The sequence below is a fragment of the Ursus arctos genome, unplaced genomic scaffold (assembly GCF_023065955.2).
Source record: "Ursus arctos isolate Adak ecotype North America unplaced genomic scaffold, UrsArc2.0 scaffold_11, whole genome shotgun sequence".
Lineage (NCBI taxonomy): Eukaryota > Metazoa > Chordata > Mammalia > Carnivora > Ursidae > Ursus > Ursus arctos.
This window is the reverse complement of record NW_026622775.1, coordinates 20,291,440-20,306,578: the sequence shown is the minus strand read 5'-3', so window position 1 is coordinate 20,306,578 and position 15,139 is coordinate 20,291,440. Positions and strand designations below refer to the sequence as shown.

The window sequence follows — 15,139 nt, the reverse complement described above, 5'->3', positions numbered from 1 at the left end:
TAGTTGAAGTAATCAAGGCCCCTAAGAGATTGTATACATATTTTTTAGAAGGGGAATAACAGGTTACTCTTTCAATCTTCGATCCACTCTTCATGGGTCTTTATTTCTTTGTTTTCTTCCTCCTTCCTTCCCTTCTTTTCCATTCATTCATTCAACTGTCAAATGTTTACTGAGTTCCTACTATATACCAGGCATACTTCTAGACTCTGGGGATCCAGGTAGGAATAGTAACAAAATCTTTTCCATTATGGAACATACTTTATAGTGAAGGGCATGAACAAGAACAAATATATATGTAATATATGGGGCAATAGATACTGAGGATTAGAGCTAAAGACCGATAATATGGAGGGTTGTGGTCAGGGAAAGCCTTTCTGATGGGAGACTTGCATGAAATGAGGGGGCAGGACCTTTGGAAATCTAGGGGTGGGATATTCCAGGAAGAGGACATAGCAAGTATAAACACTCCGAGTTGGGATTATGCATTGTGTATTCACTGGAATAACAAGGAAACTACTGAAGCTGGGGAGGGCTGGGGAGAGAGTGTTGTAGGAAATGAGCTAAGAGAGGTGAGGATTAGGGGAAGAGATCGCTGTGTTTGAATGTGTATGTTCTGTACCTTATTAGGTTAAATAGAAGTTGAGAGCTCAGTTGTTAGTTATGGTGATAGGCATTTAACCATGATGATCTTATTTATCTGAGAATAGTTTACAAGTGAACAACATATATATGTTTAAAGCTAACGCACTATGATTAAATTGTAAGTGTAGGGGTAGATTTTGTGCTTGCACAGTATTTTAAATGTAAGATGCTTGAATTAAAATTGAATTAGAAGAAATTGTAGTAATCATCAGGTAACAACCTATTTCACAGATGAGTCGATTGTGATTTAGAAAGGCTAATCATAATAATACAATCATAGCTATAACATTCTGTGTCAAGCACTCCACTGAGTGCTTTATACATTGAATTCCCAAGACAACCCTGTTGCGTAGGCATTATTACCCTCATTTTAAAGATAAGGACACCCAGGCTGAGAGAAGTAAAGTAACTTAGACGAGACCAGAGTCCCAATAAACAGCAGACGCATGATTCAAAGGTAGAGTCACTCTTCCTCTCGACTGACAGCAAGGTTGCTATAAACAGAAGTTTTCTCACACTTAATGTTTTTTGTTTAGACACTAAAAAAATCCCAGCATCCAAGTTCCTTGAGCTTTGGGACAAGGTCTTCTATTTTTCCTTTGCTTGATTCGTAAGCCTGGGTTTTTGACCATTATACTCTACTGCTTCTAAGTGATAATGTGTTCCAAGCTGATAGTTGGAACAGCTGGGTTTCAAACCACAAACCAAAGTTGTTATATTCCCAATTTGCTGGTCTTTACAGGATGCCACTCTGCTCTTTGACCTCTGCCCCCACCCCTCCCCACCCAATTCTTCCAACCAGCAGGTTCCTGACCACTCAGAGAGGTGAAGGGACGTTGAAGCCTTTCTCTCTTAGTTGCTGCCACAGTCCTGCCTTCTAATCATCGGTTCCTCTGACAGAACCAACCATGAGTGATTACTTGAATTTTGGTCAAGGTCAGCTTCACCTTTTTCACTTGCCCTAAATTATTTTGGATGTTGGTCTAGGAATGTTTCCAAATTAAACTACACAGAGATTAGGGAAAATAATTCTATCAGTAAAAAAAATTTTTTTTCTGAGGAGTTATTAACTAGGGGAGAAACTGGAGGAAAGACAGAGCATATTTAACGGAGCAGATCATACTGTTCTGCCAGAAATTCTTCCTTGTTTTTAATTCTTTTCTTTTCTCCAGAGACAACATTTTAAAGAACATTTAGAAGGAAGACATAAAAGGCTAACATCTTTGGAGGAGAGAAATATGTATTATCTGAGCAGAATAACCTGGACCATCATTTGCAAATGACATAATAATCATCAGAAATGCTGAAACCAAAGAATAGCAGGTTTTAGCCTTCCAAAGTTTTCTTTGAGTTTTTGCCGTGTCTTTGTTTTGTTTTCCTTGTGGGAGAAGACCATCATGCACACATCCCAAAGGATTCATGATAGTTGGCTTGTTCTTTCTCGGTCCACACCTGGCTAAATACTCTTTGGCACTATGCAGCTTGGGTAATACTTGGATTTATTGACCAACAGCAGGGGGGTGACTGTATTGAAAGAATACATTCAATCATTTTCCAGAAAGTCAAATGAACAAGAAGATTCCAGAGAGTTAGGAATCTTGAAAATTAGAAAATTGACTTAGCAAAACCACAACTAGACATTTATACTCGGGAAGTAATGGAACAAGTAAACAAAGTTGTAAATGCAAAGCTATTCATTGAAGAGTTGTCTCTAATAGCAGAAAATAGGAAACAGTTTAAATATATATGGAAACAGGGGAATTAAAAATGTTTTTAAAATAAATTATGGGAGTGATGTCAGCATCATGGTGGAATAGGATGGTTCAACATATGCAAATCAATAAATGTGACACACCACATTAATAGAATGAAAGATAAAAATAATATGATCAAAAAATCTTTAAATTAAAAAAAATCATAGATCATCTCAATAGACACAGAAAAAGCATTTGACATAATATAACAACCTTTCATGATAAAAACTCTTAACAAGTTAGGCATAAATAAACAACCCTCAACATAATGAAGACCATCTGTGACGAACCCATAGCTAACACCATAGTTTATGGTGAATGATTAAAAACTTTTCCTCTAAGATCAGAAACAAGACAAGGGTGCTCACTTTCACTACTCCTCTTAATATAGCACTGAAAGTTCTAGCCAGAATAATTGGTCAAGAAAAAAACAGCATATGAATTAGAGAGGAAGAAATAAAATTATATTTGTTTGCAGATGATATGATGTTGTATATAGAAAATCCTAAAGACTCCATCAAAAAACTTTTAGAACTAATCAACTATTTCAATAAAGTTGCAGGATACAAATCACAGAAATCAGTTGCATTTCTAGACACTAACAATGAACTATTTGAAAAATAAACAAAGAAAACAGTCCCATTCACAATAGTATCAAAACCAATAAAATACTTAGGAATTAATTTAAGGAAGTGAAAGATATGTACACTGAAAAACTATAAGATGTTGATGAAAGAAATTGAAGAAGACACAAACAATGATTTGTTGTGTTTATATATTCTGTGTTCATGAATTAGGAGACTTTATATTGTTAAAATGTCCATGCGGCCCAGAGCCATTTATATAGTCAATACAATCCCTATTAAAATTCCAGTGGCATTTTTCACAGAAATAGATAAAACAATCCTAAAATTTGTATGGAGCCACAAAAGACCCTGTATAACCAAAGCAATCCCAAGAAAGAACAAAGCTGGAAGCATCACATTTTGTGATTTCAAACTATACTACAAAGCTATAGAAATCAAATCAATATGGTACTAGCATAAAACAGATACATAGACCAATGGAACATAATTGAAAGCCCAGAAATAAACCTTAACATATATGATTAACTATGTTTGACAAGGAAGTCAAGATACTTACTGGATAAAGGATAGTCCCTTCAATAAATGGTATTCAATAAATGGGTATTCATGCAGAAGCATGAAAAAGGATCCTTATCACAAACCACTCACAAAAATTAACCTAAATTAAAGACTAAAATCTGAAACCTGAAACCATATAGCTCCTAGGAAAAAACATATGGGAAAAGCTCCTTGACATTGGTCTTGGCAATGCTTCTTTGGATATGACGCCAAAAGCGAAGTAACAAATGCAAAAATTAGTATGTGGTACTACAATTAAAAAAAAAAAAAGCTTCTGCACAGCAAAGGAAACTCAACAAAATGAAAAGGCAACCTACCAATTGGAAGAAAATGTTTGTCATATATGTGATGAAGAGTTAACTTACAAAAGATAAAATGAACTCACACAACCCAATAGCAAGAAAACAATCTGATTTTAAAAATGGGCAGAGGAACTTTATAGACATTTTTCCAAACAATATATACAGATGGCCAACAGGTACATGAAAAGGTGCTCAATGTCACTAGTCATCAGAGAAATGCAAAAAAAAAAAAAAAACAAAACACAAAAAAACCCCACAAAAACCATGCTGAGATATCCCTCACACCTGATAGAATGATTATCATCAAAAGAGGAGATTACAGATGTGGTGGTAATGCAGAAAAAAGGTAACACTTGTGTGCTATTGGTGGGAATCTAAATTGGAATAGTCACTATGGAAAACAGTATGGAGGATCTTCAAGAAAAACTTAAAAGAACAGCATATGAACCAGTATTTTTGCTTCTGTGTATATATCCAAAGGAATTGAATTCAGGATCTTGAAGAGATATCTGCACCTCCATGTTCACTGCAGCATTATTCACAAACAGTCAAGATATGGAAACAATTTAGATGTCTGTCAACAGATGAATGAATGAGGAAGATGTGATTATATACATGTACATATAATATATATCAGGATTATATACACAGGATATAAACAATTATATATAATTGAATATTATTTAATCAGGATTATACATGTATTACGTATAATTGAATATTATTCAGCCATGAGAAAGAAAGAAATCCTGCTATTTGCAGCAACATGGATGGACCTTGAAGGCATTATGCTAAGTGAAATAAGTCAGACAGAGAAAGACAAATACTCTATGTTATCACTTGTATGCAGAATCTAAAATAGCTGAACTCTTAGAAACAGAGAGTAGAATGGTTGTTACCAGGGTCTGGGAAGTGGAGGAAATGAGGAGATGTTGGTCAAAAGGTACAAACTTTAAGTTATAAGATGAATAGGTTTTTGGGATCTAATGTACAATATGGTGATTACAGTTAATAATATTGTATTATATACTTGAAAGTTGCTGAGAGAGTAGATGTTAAATGTTCTCACCATGAAAAGGAAATGGTAATTATGTGAGAGATGACAGAAGTGTTAGCTAACACTACAAAGGTAATTATTTTCCAATATATGAGTGTATCAAATCAACACATTGTACAACTTAAACTATGTCAGTTATGTCTCAATAAAGCTGGAAAAAATAAATTATGGTTCACATATTTAGTGGAATATTACCTAGCCATGAAAATCTAATTTGGGTATATATTTGTTTGGATGGAAAATTTCATGGTTTATTATTAAATGGTAAAGCAGATTTGTTTTGTTTTGTTTTGTTTTTGTTTTTGTTTCTTTGTTTTCCCAAGTTTTTATTTAAATTTCAGTTAGTTAACATACAGTGTAATATTAGTTTCAGGAGTAGAATTTAGTGATTCATCACTTACATACAACACCCAGTGCTCATCACAACAAGTGCCCTCCTTAATACTCATCACCCATTTAATCTATTCCACTCTCCACCTTCCTTCCTCAGTAACTGTCAGTTTGTGCTTGATAGTTAAGAGTCTGTTTTCTGGTTTGCCACTCTTTTATTTTTTTAACCCCTATGTTCACCTATTTTGTTTCTTAAGTTCCACATATGAATGAAATCATATTGTATTTGTCTTTCTCTGACTGACTTATTTTGCTTAGCATAACATCTAGTTCTATACATGACATTGCAAATGGCAAGATTTCATTCTTTTTTTTATGGCTGAGTAATATTCTATCCATTTATCAGTTGATGGATATTTCCATAGTTAAACTATTGTGGATAATGCTGCTATAAACATTGGGGTGCATATATCCCTTTGAATTAGCATTTTTGTATTCTTTGGGTAAATACCTAGTAGTGCAATGGCTGGATCATAGGGTGGTTCTATTTTTAACTTTTTGAGGAATCTCCATACTGTTTTTCAGAGTTTGCATTCCCACCAACAGTGCAAGAGGGTTCCCCTTTCTCTGCATCCTCACCAACACCTGTTGTTTCCTGTGTTGTGAATTTTAGCCATTCTGATAGGTGTGAGGTGGTATCTCATTGTAGTTTTGATTTGTATTTCCCTGATGATGAGGGATGTTGAGCATCTTTCCATGTGTCTTTTAGGCAGCAGATTTTATATATATTATATATTTACATATGGAGTATTTGGGTAATAAGGGTATAATTTTTTATTCTGATTATCTGTTTTTACCTTTTTTCTATCAAAAAATTAGAGTAAGAAAGGCATAGTCAGCATAAAGGCAAATATTTAAAACCATCTCCCATGAGATTTTATCTCTTTTATACAAGTAACACACATCTGTACGTGCATGATTTGTAGAAATAAAATATTGGTTTTGAGAAACGTTCTCTAGTATCTTAGTATTTAAATTAAAGGAGAGACTCTGAAGTGTAAAAGTCAATTCATGTCATTTCTCTGCTCAAAACCCTCTGAAGGCTTCACATGTTACTCCAAGGAAAAGCCACATGTCTTTAAAATGGCTCACAAACCTGAGCCCATTCTTCATTGCTTGTCCTATTCCATTTTCTGGTCCTATCCCCCAGCTCACTCTGCTCCAGTCACACTGTCTGTCTTGCTCTTCCTAGAACTCTCCAGCCTAGTTCCCTCCTTAGGGCGTTTGCACTCGCTGATTCCTTTGCCTGGAATGTTGCTGCCCTGGATACTGCATGGCTAACATCATCTCTTTCCCATCTTTGCTCAAATAGCTTCTCAATGTCACCCAGATTTACCCCTTTATTTAAAATTGCACCCTGCCCCATTCTTCCTAGCATTCTTAAGTCCCCTTTGTCTGGTCTAGTTTTTTCTATTAAACAATATGTTATTATTTAGGTGGTGGTTGCAGTGGTGGTCATAATTATTTAAAGCATTCCAAATTCTATATATTGTTTAGTTGACAATAAATATTGATTAATTTCAGGTCTTGTTAGATTAAATATGTATTTAAGTTTCTGGGAAGACAGAAGAAAAATAGAAATAGAGTATACATATTCCCAGCTATTAGAGAGAAATAAAGGAAAGAAGGGGGAAAAAAATCAATCCAGAAAAAACAAGGAAAAAAAAAGAAGAAACATAGAAAAAGCAGGATAAAATGAAAGTACAAAATAAAAAATAAATCCAAATATATATATTTTCCATAAATATATGTGTTTTCAGTAAGAATAAATTAGCTGAATTCTCCAGTTAAAAGCAAACATTGTCAGGCTGGATAACACACACATGCACATACATACACACTCTCACACAGACAGACTGAGGGTGTAAAGATACCAAAAGATTAAAAGTAAAAGGGTATGAGAAGATAAGCAAATATGCAAATATGTATGAAATAAAAGCTGGTGTAGCCATATTAATATGGGACAGAATAGACTTTAAGTTTAAACAGTGGAAAAGAAGACAAGCACATAATAAAAGTTTAATTTATCATTCCATGCTTAATTGTACTTAATAACATAACTTTAATTATATAAAGCAAAAGTTAGTAGAATTACAACCAGAAACTGATATATTTGCTATGTATCCACAATTCATCAATGTCACCTGTCACCACGGGAAATTTTGATAATTCTCTCAGTAATTTATAGATTCAGCCAACAAAAAAATTCAGTAAGGATATAAAAGATTTAAATAACACAATTAACAAGTTAAATCCAATGGACATATATAGAAAATGAAATCCTACAATTGGTGTATATACAGTCTTCTCAAGCTCATGGATCATTTATAAAATCTGATTATATTCTGGGGCATAGAGTAAGAATTTGAGGAATCAGTATCATACAGATCATGTTTTTTGACTTCATGACAATTGTTAGAAATCAATAAGATAATAAAACAATAAGATAACAGAATCAACACCTTATATTAGGAAATTAAAAAAAACCTTCTATAGTTCATTGGTCAAAGAAAAAATCTTGTTAGGAATAATAAAGAACTTGGAGGAAACTTATAGCCTTAAATTCTTATATTATAAAGGAAGAAATTTAAAAATTATTAACCTAATCAAGTTACTTTAGAAATTAGAAAAAGCACAGGAGAATAAACATAAATAAAGTTAAAGGAAGGAAATAATAAAGATAAGAGAGAAATTAATAAAATTAAAAATAAGATACAACAAAGATAATCAAGAAGTCTAAAGTTGACTCTTTGAAATACTAGTAAAATTATCAAGTACACAGCAAGATTTGTATCAAGAAAAGAAAGGTCACAAACAAAATAAAGAATGAAAAAGAGGACTAAGTACAGACAGAGCAGAGATTAAAAAGATATGAGAAAATTACAGACGACTTTATGCCAATAAATTTAAAAACAAAGTGGACAAAGTCCTAGGAAAATGTTTAGCCTTAATTGACTTAAGAAGGTTTAAAAAACTTGAATCATCTTATAACCATTGAAGAAGTTGAATTGGTAGTTATGTATCTTTCCATAAAGAAAGCCTGAGGCCAGAGTTTTTCTGTTAAGGTCTAGCAAAAAACTCAAGGAAGACATAATTTCGATCTTGGGTGGAACTAGAGGGTGTTATGCTAAGTGCAAGAAGCCAATCAGAGAAAGACAATTATCATATGATCTTGCTGATATGTGGAATATAAGAAATAAAACAGAGGATCATAAGGGAAGAGAGGGGAAAAAAATAAGATGAAATTAGAGAGGGAGACAAACCATAAGAGACTCTTCAGGGTAGGAAAGAAACTGAGGGCTGCTGCAGGGGAAGGGGGTGGGGGGAAGGGGTAACTGGGTGATGGACATTAAAGAGGGAATGTGATATAATGAGCACTGGGTATTATAGAAGACTAATGAATCACTGACCTCTACCTCTGAAACCAATACATTATATGTTTATTGGATTTAAATAAAAAATTTAAAAAAGTATTTCAAATACTGTCTAATTCATTTTATAAGGATGGTACGATCTTGATTTACAAACCAAACAAAGAGAAGGAAGAAAGAAAATTTCAGGAAGATTGGTAGGAGAAGAAAGGGAAGAATGAAGGGGCGGTAATCAGAAGGGGGAATGAACCATGAGAGACTATGGACTCTGGGAAACAAACTGAGGGCTTCAGAGGGGAGGGGGGTGGGGGACTGGGATAGGCCGGTGATGGGTAGTAAGGAGGGCACATATTGCATGGTGCACTGGGTGTTATATGCAAGTAATGAATCATGGAACTTTACATCAAAAACTAGGGATGTACTGCATGGTGACTAACATAATATAATAAAAAATTATTATAAAAAAAGAAAATTGCAGACTAATGTTATTCATAAAAATAGATGTAAAAATTCTAAATAGATTCTTATGAACTCAGTAGTTCTCTATGAAAAGTCTAATACATAGATTCAGTGTTAAATTTAAATATCTTTCACCACATTACAGATTAAAATAATAATCCATAAAGGAAAAGATTGATCAACATGCTTATATTAAGATTAAGATCTGTTTCTCAAAAGATTCCTTAAATAAAGTGAAACACAAGATTAAGTTGAGAGAAGAATTTACAATATATATAAGTTGCCTAAAATGTTGCCTAAAATATATAAATTCCTCTTAAAAGATCAATAAGAAAAAAGTAAGCAACTTGACAGAAAAATGGGCCAGGATATGACCAGCCATTGCTCAGAAGAAGAAACAAAAATAACCAAAAAATTATGAAAAGATGCTCAAATCCATTAGTAATCAGGGAGATGCAAATTAGAACCACAATGATATGCAATACAGTACTGTTTTATATCCATTATAGTGGCAAAAAAATAAAGTGTATAATTCCAGTGGTTGCTAAGGATGTGAATAAAGCAGAAACTCTTATACACAGATGACTCAAAAATATAAATTTGTACAAAATCTTGGAAAATAATTTGAAATTATCTAGTAATGTTGAAGATGTGTAAATCCTACAAGACAGTAATTACACTCCTACTTCTATACCTAGGAGAAACTCTTATATTTATGGATCTGGAGACATGAACAAGAATATTTATAGCTGCAATGTTTATGATAGCACCAACCTGGAAGCAACCCAAAGGTTCAGTGTCAGGAGACTAGCAAAAAGTCTGTGGCAAACTCATACTGTAGAATACTATACTGTGGTGGAAAATGAGCGAAGTACAGCTACTCACGTGAACATGAATACAGCTCCCACACAGAACACAGAGTGAAGGAACAAGTTGTAGCGGACTATGAACAGTATGACTCTGCTTACAAAGTATGAAAAAACAGGCAAAATTAAACAATCCTTTTTAGGGTAATAAATACATGTGGTGATATATCAAGAAAAGTAAGATAATGATAAACACAGTTCAGAATTGAGGGCAGAGAGGAGTTGGGGACAGGCTATCAGCACACAACTCCAGGGGGCGCCCTTCCCACTATATTCTATGTGAGAAGATCACTGGAGTTGTGAACAGCGGCCCTTGGGGAGGAGAGTACAGGGACTTCAACAACTCAGCTAAGATCAGGTTCTTAAGCTGGGTGGTTGATTGTAATATATATCCTCTTGTATGTAAAAGAGAATTAATAAAATAGAAAAAGAAGTGTAAAGAAACTTGTGGGTAGAGAATATGTTCTTGTCCCAGTTCCACCTTTAATATAAAACTATGTCATCTTTGGCAAGTCCCTTAGTCTCACTGAGTCTCATTTTTCTCATTTTAATAAATGGTAATAAGAAATCCAGTCCTACCTATTTTATAGGATTGTGTGAGGATCAAGTGTACTTGAAAGCATTTAATATGCTATTAATGAAATGAAATATTCATATGTAATGCAGTTTTTCTACATATGAACTCAAAGGTTTATCTCTCCAAGTAATATCCAAAATCCACGTGATGAAAGGTGAGAATGTTCAATGTAATCACGCAGCTCTTCTTCTGCCAGTTGAACTGTTCTGTGCAGTTATTAGCCAAGGTCTGTCTAAACTCTAGCAGCCGTGGAACTGGCCTTGGAATTAGAAAACTTGGTTTTGAATCCTGGCTTTGTCATTTCCTAGCTCTGAGATGTTGGCAATTGACTTCCCACGTCTGCCCTTAGGTTTATCTGCAAAATAGTTTTACTGACATTGTTCTAGAGAGGGAATTGCAGCATTTTCTTTAGAGACAGTGGGGTTCTCCTTCATTCTCTGAATCCACGTGGGCTGCTTGGGCAGCAGCGGTGGCCGGTGCGCAGTTTCCTTGCCCAGGCCACTCACGCTAGCGCTGGCTTTTCATTATGATGAACAATATACTCGACCTGATTCTTTTCTTCTGTGTTGGCTTCTTCTACGAATCAGCTATTGTCCATCTGCAGACAAGGACCTATTCTGACTTCATTTTTAACTTCACTTGTGGACCATTTGTAAGGCAGCGAACACACGCTTCTCTTAGAAGCTTCCACTTTCTGTTCTGCCCTTCTGTTCTTCAAGATTTTTACTCAGCAGCCTACAGTCCAACTAAGGTGATTCTAATTCTTTTGATTGTAATCATATAATATAATGCTGCATAATGCAGCAACTGGGACGGGCAAGGTTAATGAGACTGGGATCCTTGTCCCAAGTTCATGGGGGCTCCTATGGGTTAAGAGTTAGTATCACTAGATTGCATTATTTTGATGACTGAAATCCAGAGATCATTTTTATTTTGTTAGAGATTTTATTTATATATTTGAGGAAAAGAGAGCATGAGCAGGGGGGAGGGGGCAGAGGGAGAAGCAGACTCCCCACTGAGCAGGGAGCCCTCACTTGGCTCTCCTGGGACTCTAGAATCATGACCTGAGCCTAAGGCAGAGGCTCAACGGACTGAGCCACCCAGGTGCCCCACAAATCTAGAGATAATTTTTAATAATTAAACTTCTTATTTTAAGATAATGGTAGATTCAGATGCAGTGAGTGGTAAGAAATAACACAGAGATGCTATGTATCTCTTACCCAGTTTTCCATAATGGCAACATCTTGCAAAACTACAGTATAATATTACAAGTAATCCACAGATCGCATCTCATTCATATTTACTTGTACTTATTTTTATTCAATTTATTGTCGCATCTGTAGGTTTGTGTAACCACATCAGAGATAAAAATAAAATAAAAGCTAGTTTCATCACCACAGGGATCCCTCGTGTTGCCCCTTTTAGAACATTCTCCCTTCCCGTTCCTGACCTTTGGCAACCACAAATCTGTTCTCCATTTCTAAAATCTTGTCATTTCAAGAAAGTTATATAAATTGGATCCTACACTAGGTACTCTTTGGGGATTAGCTTTTTTACTCAGCATAATTCCCTGGAGGTTAATCTATTGTTGCACGTATTAATACTTCCTTCTTTCTAATTGCTGAGTGCAATTACTGTGTCACGTGGTAGTTGCACATCTAGTTTTATAAGAAACTGCCTATTTTCCAGAATTTCTATGCCATTTTACATTCCCCCAGCACTGTTAGGAGTGATCTAGTTTCTGCGAATCCTTGCCAACATTTGGTGTCACTGTGTTTTGTTTTTGTCATTCTGATAGCCGTATAGTACTGTCTTATTGTGGTTTTAATTTGCATTTCCCTAATGGTTAATGATATTGACTTTCTCACATGTTTATTATCCTTCTGCATATCCTCTTCAGTGAAATGTCTTTTGCCCATTTTTTAATTGGATTTTTTATATGTCATTGAGTTCTGAGAGTTCTTCATATATTCTACATAGTAGTTCTTTTTCAGATATGTGGTTTGCAGATATTTCCTCCCAGCTTGTAAAAAGATGTCTTTGCATCTTTTTCACATGGTCTTTTGCAGAGCAAAGGTTTTCAGTTGTGCTGAAGCCCAATTTATCAATTTATCCTTTTATGGATTGTGCATTTGGTGTCAAGTCTAAAAATTCTTCCTCACCCTAGATCATAAAGATTTTCTCCTACGTTTTTATTTTCTAAGTGTTATAGTTTAGGTTTTACATGTAAGTCTGTGATCCATTTTGAGTTAATTTTTGTATAAGGTGTGAGGTTAGGTCTAACTTCACTCTTTTGCATATGGATGTCCAATTGCTTCAGCGTCATTTCTTTAAAACGCTATCCTTTCTCTGCTGTGTTAATTTTGCGCCTTTGTCAAAAATCAGCTGTGTATACTTGTGTGTGTCTATTTCTGGGTCCTCTACTCTGTTCTATTGATTTATGTATCTTTGTCTCTGCCAATACCACAGTGAACATAGCTACACAGAAAACTTTAGTATTGGGTACAGTGATTCTTCTGACTTTATTCTTTTTTTTTTTTCCCAAAATTGTTTGAGCTAGTCTGTGCTCTGAGCCTTTCCACAGAAATTTTAGAATAAGCTTGTCTATGTGTATAAAAATCCTTGCTGGGATTTTGATAGAATTTGCATTGCATCTATAGATCAGTTTGGGGAGAATTGACATTTTTACTATGTTGACTCTCTTAATCCATGGACACAATCTATCTCTCCATTGATATCTTAGAGGTAACTTATTAATCATGCTAAGTGAATTCTAATACTCAGAGAACCTCACACTGGTTAGAATTAAAATACTGCTGTACATCTTTTGGGTAACCCTATCACATTTTGGGATACAATGTGACTCTAAGAATATCCTTTGAACCCTGGAATTGATAAAAAACAATTTGCAAGCCACTTTCCATGTTTGTGGCATATGGTCATCAGTTGTAATTAAGGACAGTTCTACACTAGTAGAAGTAAAGTGTAACACTTATTTTTAAAACTTCTCTTTTCATCCACTCTTTTGTTTATTGATTTATTGATTAATATGCACCATAGAGTCAAGGGCAAACATCTGAAAGAATACACTGTAGGCACTGTGGCAATGATCTTATGCTTCCTGCCGCAGGTGCTTTCTATAGACAAAGCTCTTGTTTTGTATTTGCCAGTTTGCTTCTGTATATTCCCAAAGAGACTCTAAACTGAGTGACAATACCAATACGCTTCCAGTCCCTAGCACAGACTTGGCACACAGTAAATGTTCCTTACAGATTTCTAAAATCTCAAGCAAGTCACACTATTTGGGGATTCATTCTTGGTTCTTTTCTTCCTTTATGTGCTGGATTAGGTTTTGTTGAGTTCTCTTTGCTATTTGAAACCATCTCTATCCCTTACTTCCTAGAACATTACATACTCCTGATTTAGTCTCTATTTTTTTGAACTTTTCTTTTACTAGCCTTTTATTGTGAGTATTCTTCTAACTCTATTTTTGGAGCCATTACATTTTCCCTCTTTTTCACACTGTAGCAAAGAATTATATCTCATCACTTTGCCTGTTGGGCATCTTTTCTTTCCTATGCCAAAGGGTTATGGTGGAGCTTTTGTGGTTGGCACCTGAACCGGATTAGAAAAATGTATTTTTTTGAACATGGTTCTTGGTCTAGGTATGGACACATTGTGAAAGCAGGACTAATAAAGTCCATTTGGGATTTTTATATGCATGCTGGGAGAGGGAAGGTCACTTCTTAAAATCTGGGATTATAAGCTGAGATTCAGTCATTTAACAAATATTTATTACATGCGTACTCTGTGCCAACCACTGTGTGTGGACTCTGGATGACGTGAACCAGGACCTGTCCGCGGCCATCGGTGCTGCCACAGGAAGAGGAGAGCGTCTACACGAGAATGAAGCTAACACAAGAAAAAACAGCTCGAAGGAATAGAAAAGAACAGCTACCCTCCCGACCTTCTGTGAGTGTCTGAATCCACGTGTGCCATGTTATGTGGACTTCCAACATAACGAGGAGCCATAAAATTAAAATTTTCATGCGAGTCTTTATTCACTGAGTAAAACACATGCCAAATTCTAGTCATTTAAAATCTGAATCTTCAGTTCTGAATGCTAGGATTTACTTTTGTTTCTGGATGTCTACTGTGCACTGCCAAGGGAATATCCCAGTGATCTCCGAGGTAAAACATATCTGAAAGTTAACTCATTATCATAATTTATTAGGATATAAGCTCCGTGACAGCAGGGACCTTGTCTTGTTCACTGTTATATCCCAGTGCCTAGAAGAGTGCCTGGCACATGATAGGTCAAAAAATGTCGTTAAAGTAATTAAGTCCAGAGTCCTCAAAACCTTCAGATTAGGATGTAATTCCAGCTATCCTTAACGAGTGCTCTTCGTCACTGTGGCAGTTTTCAAGGACGTTGAAATGTGGTGGTTTGGGAAGTGAGTTTATCAGAACCAGCCAGGGAACTTTGTTGGCTGAGAACTACTGATATTAGAATCATAAATAACGTCTTAAAAAGTAAATCAAGCTTTGCGTGAAAAACTCAAATTCACGTTACACC

The 15,139-nt window shown here is 35.2% G+C and overlaps 1 pseudogene; it reads right to left on the bottom strand.

The window, feature by feature from the left end:
- The window catches only part of LOC123001113 (60S ribosomal protein L24-like), a 34,622-nt pseudogene that overhangs the window by 13,346 nt on the left and 6,137 nt on the right, over positions 1–15,139 (bottom strand).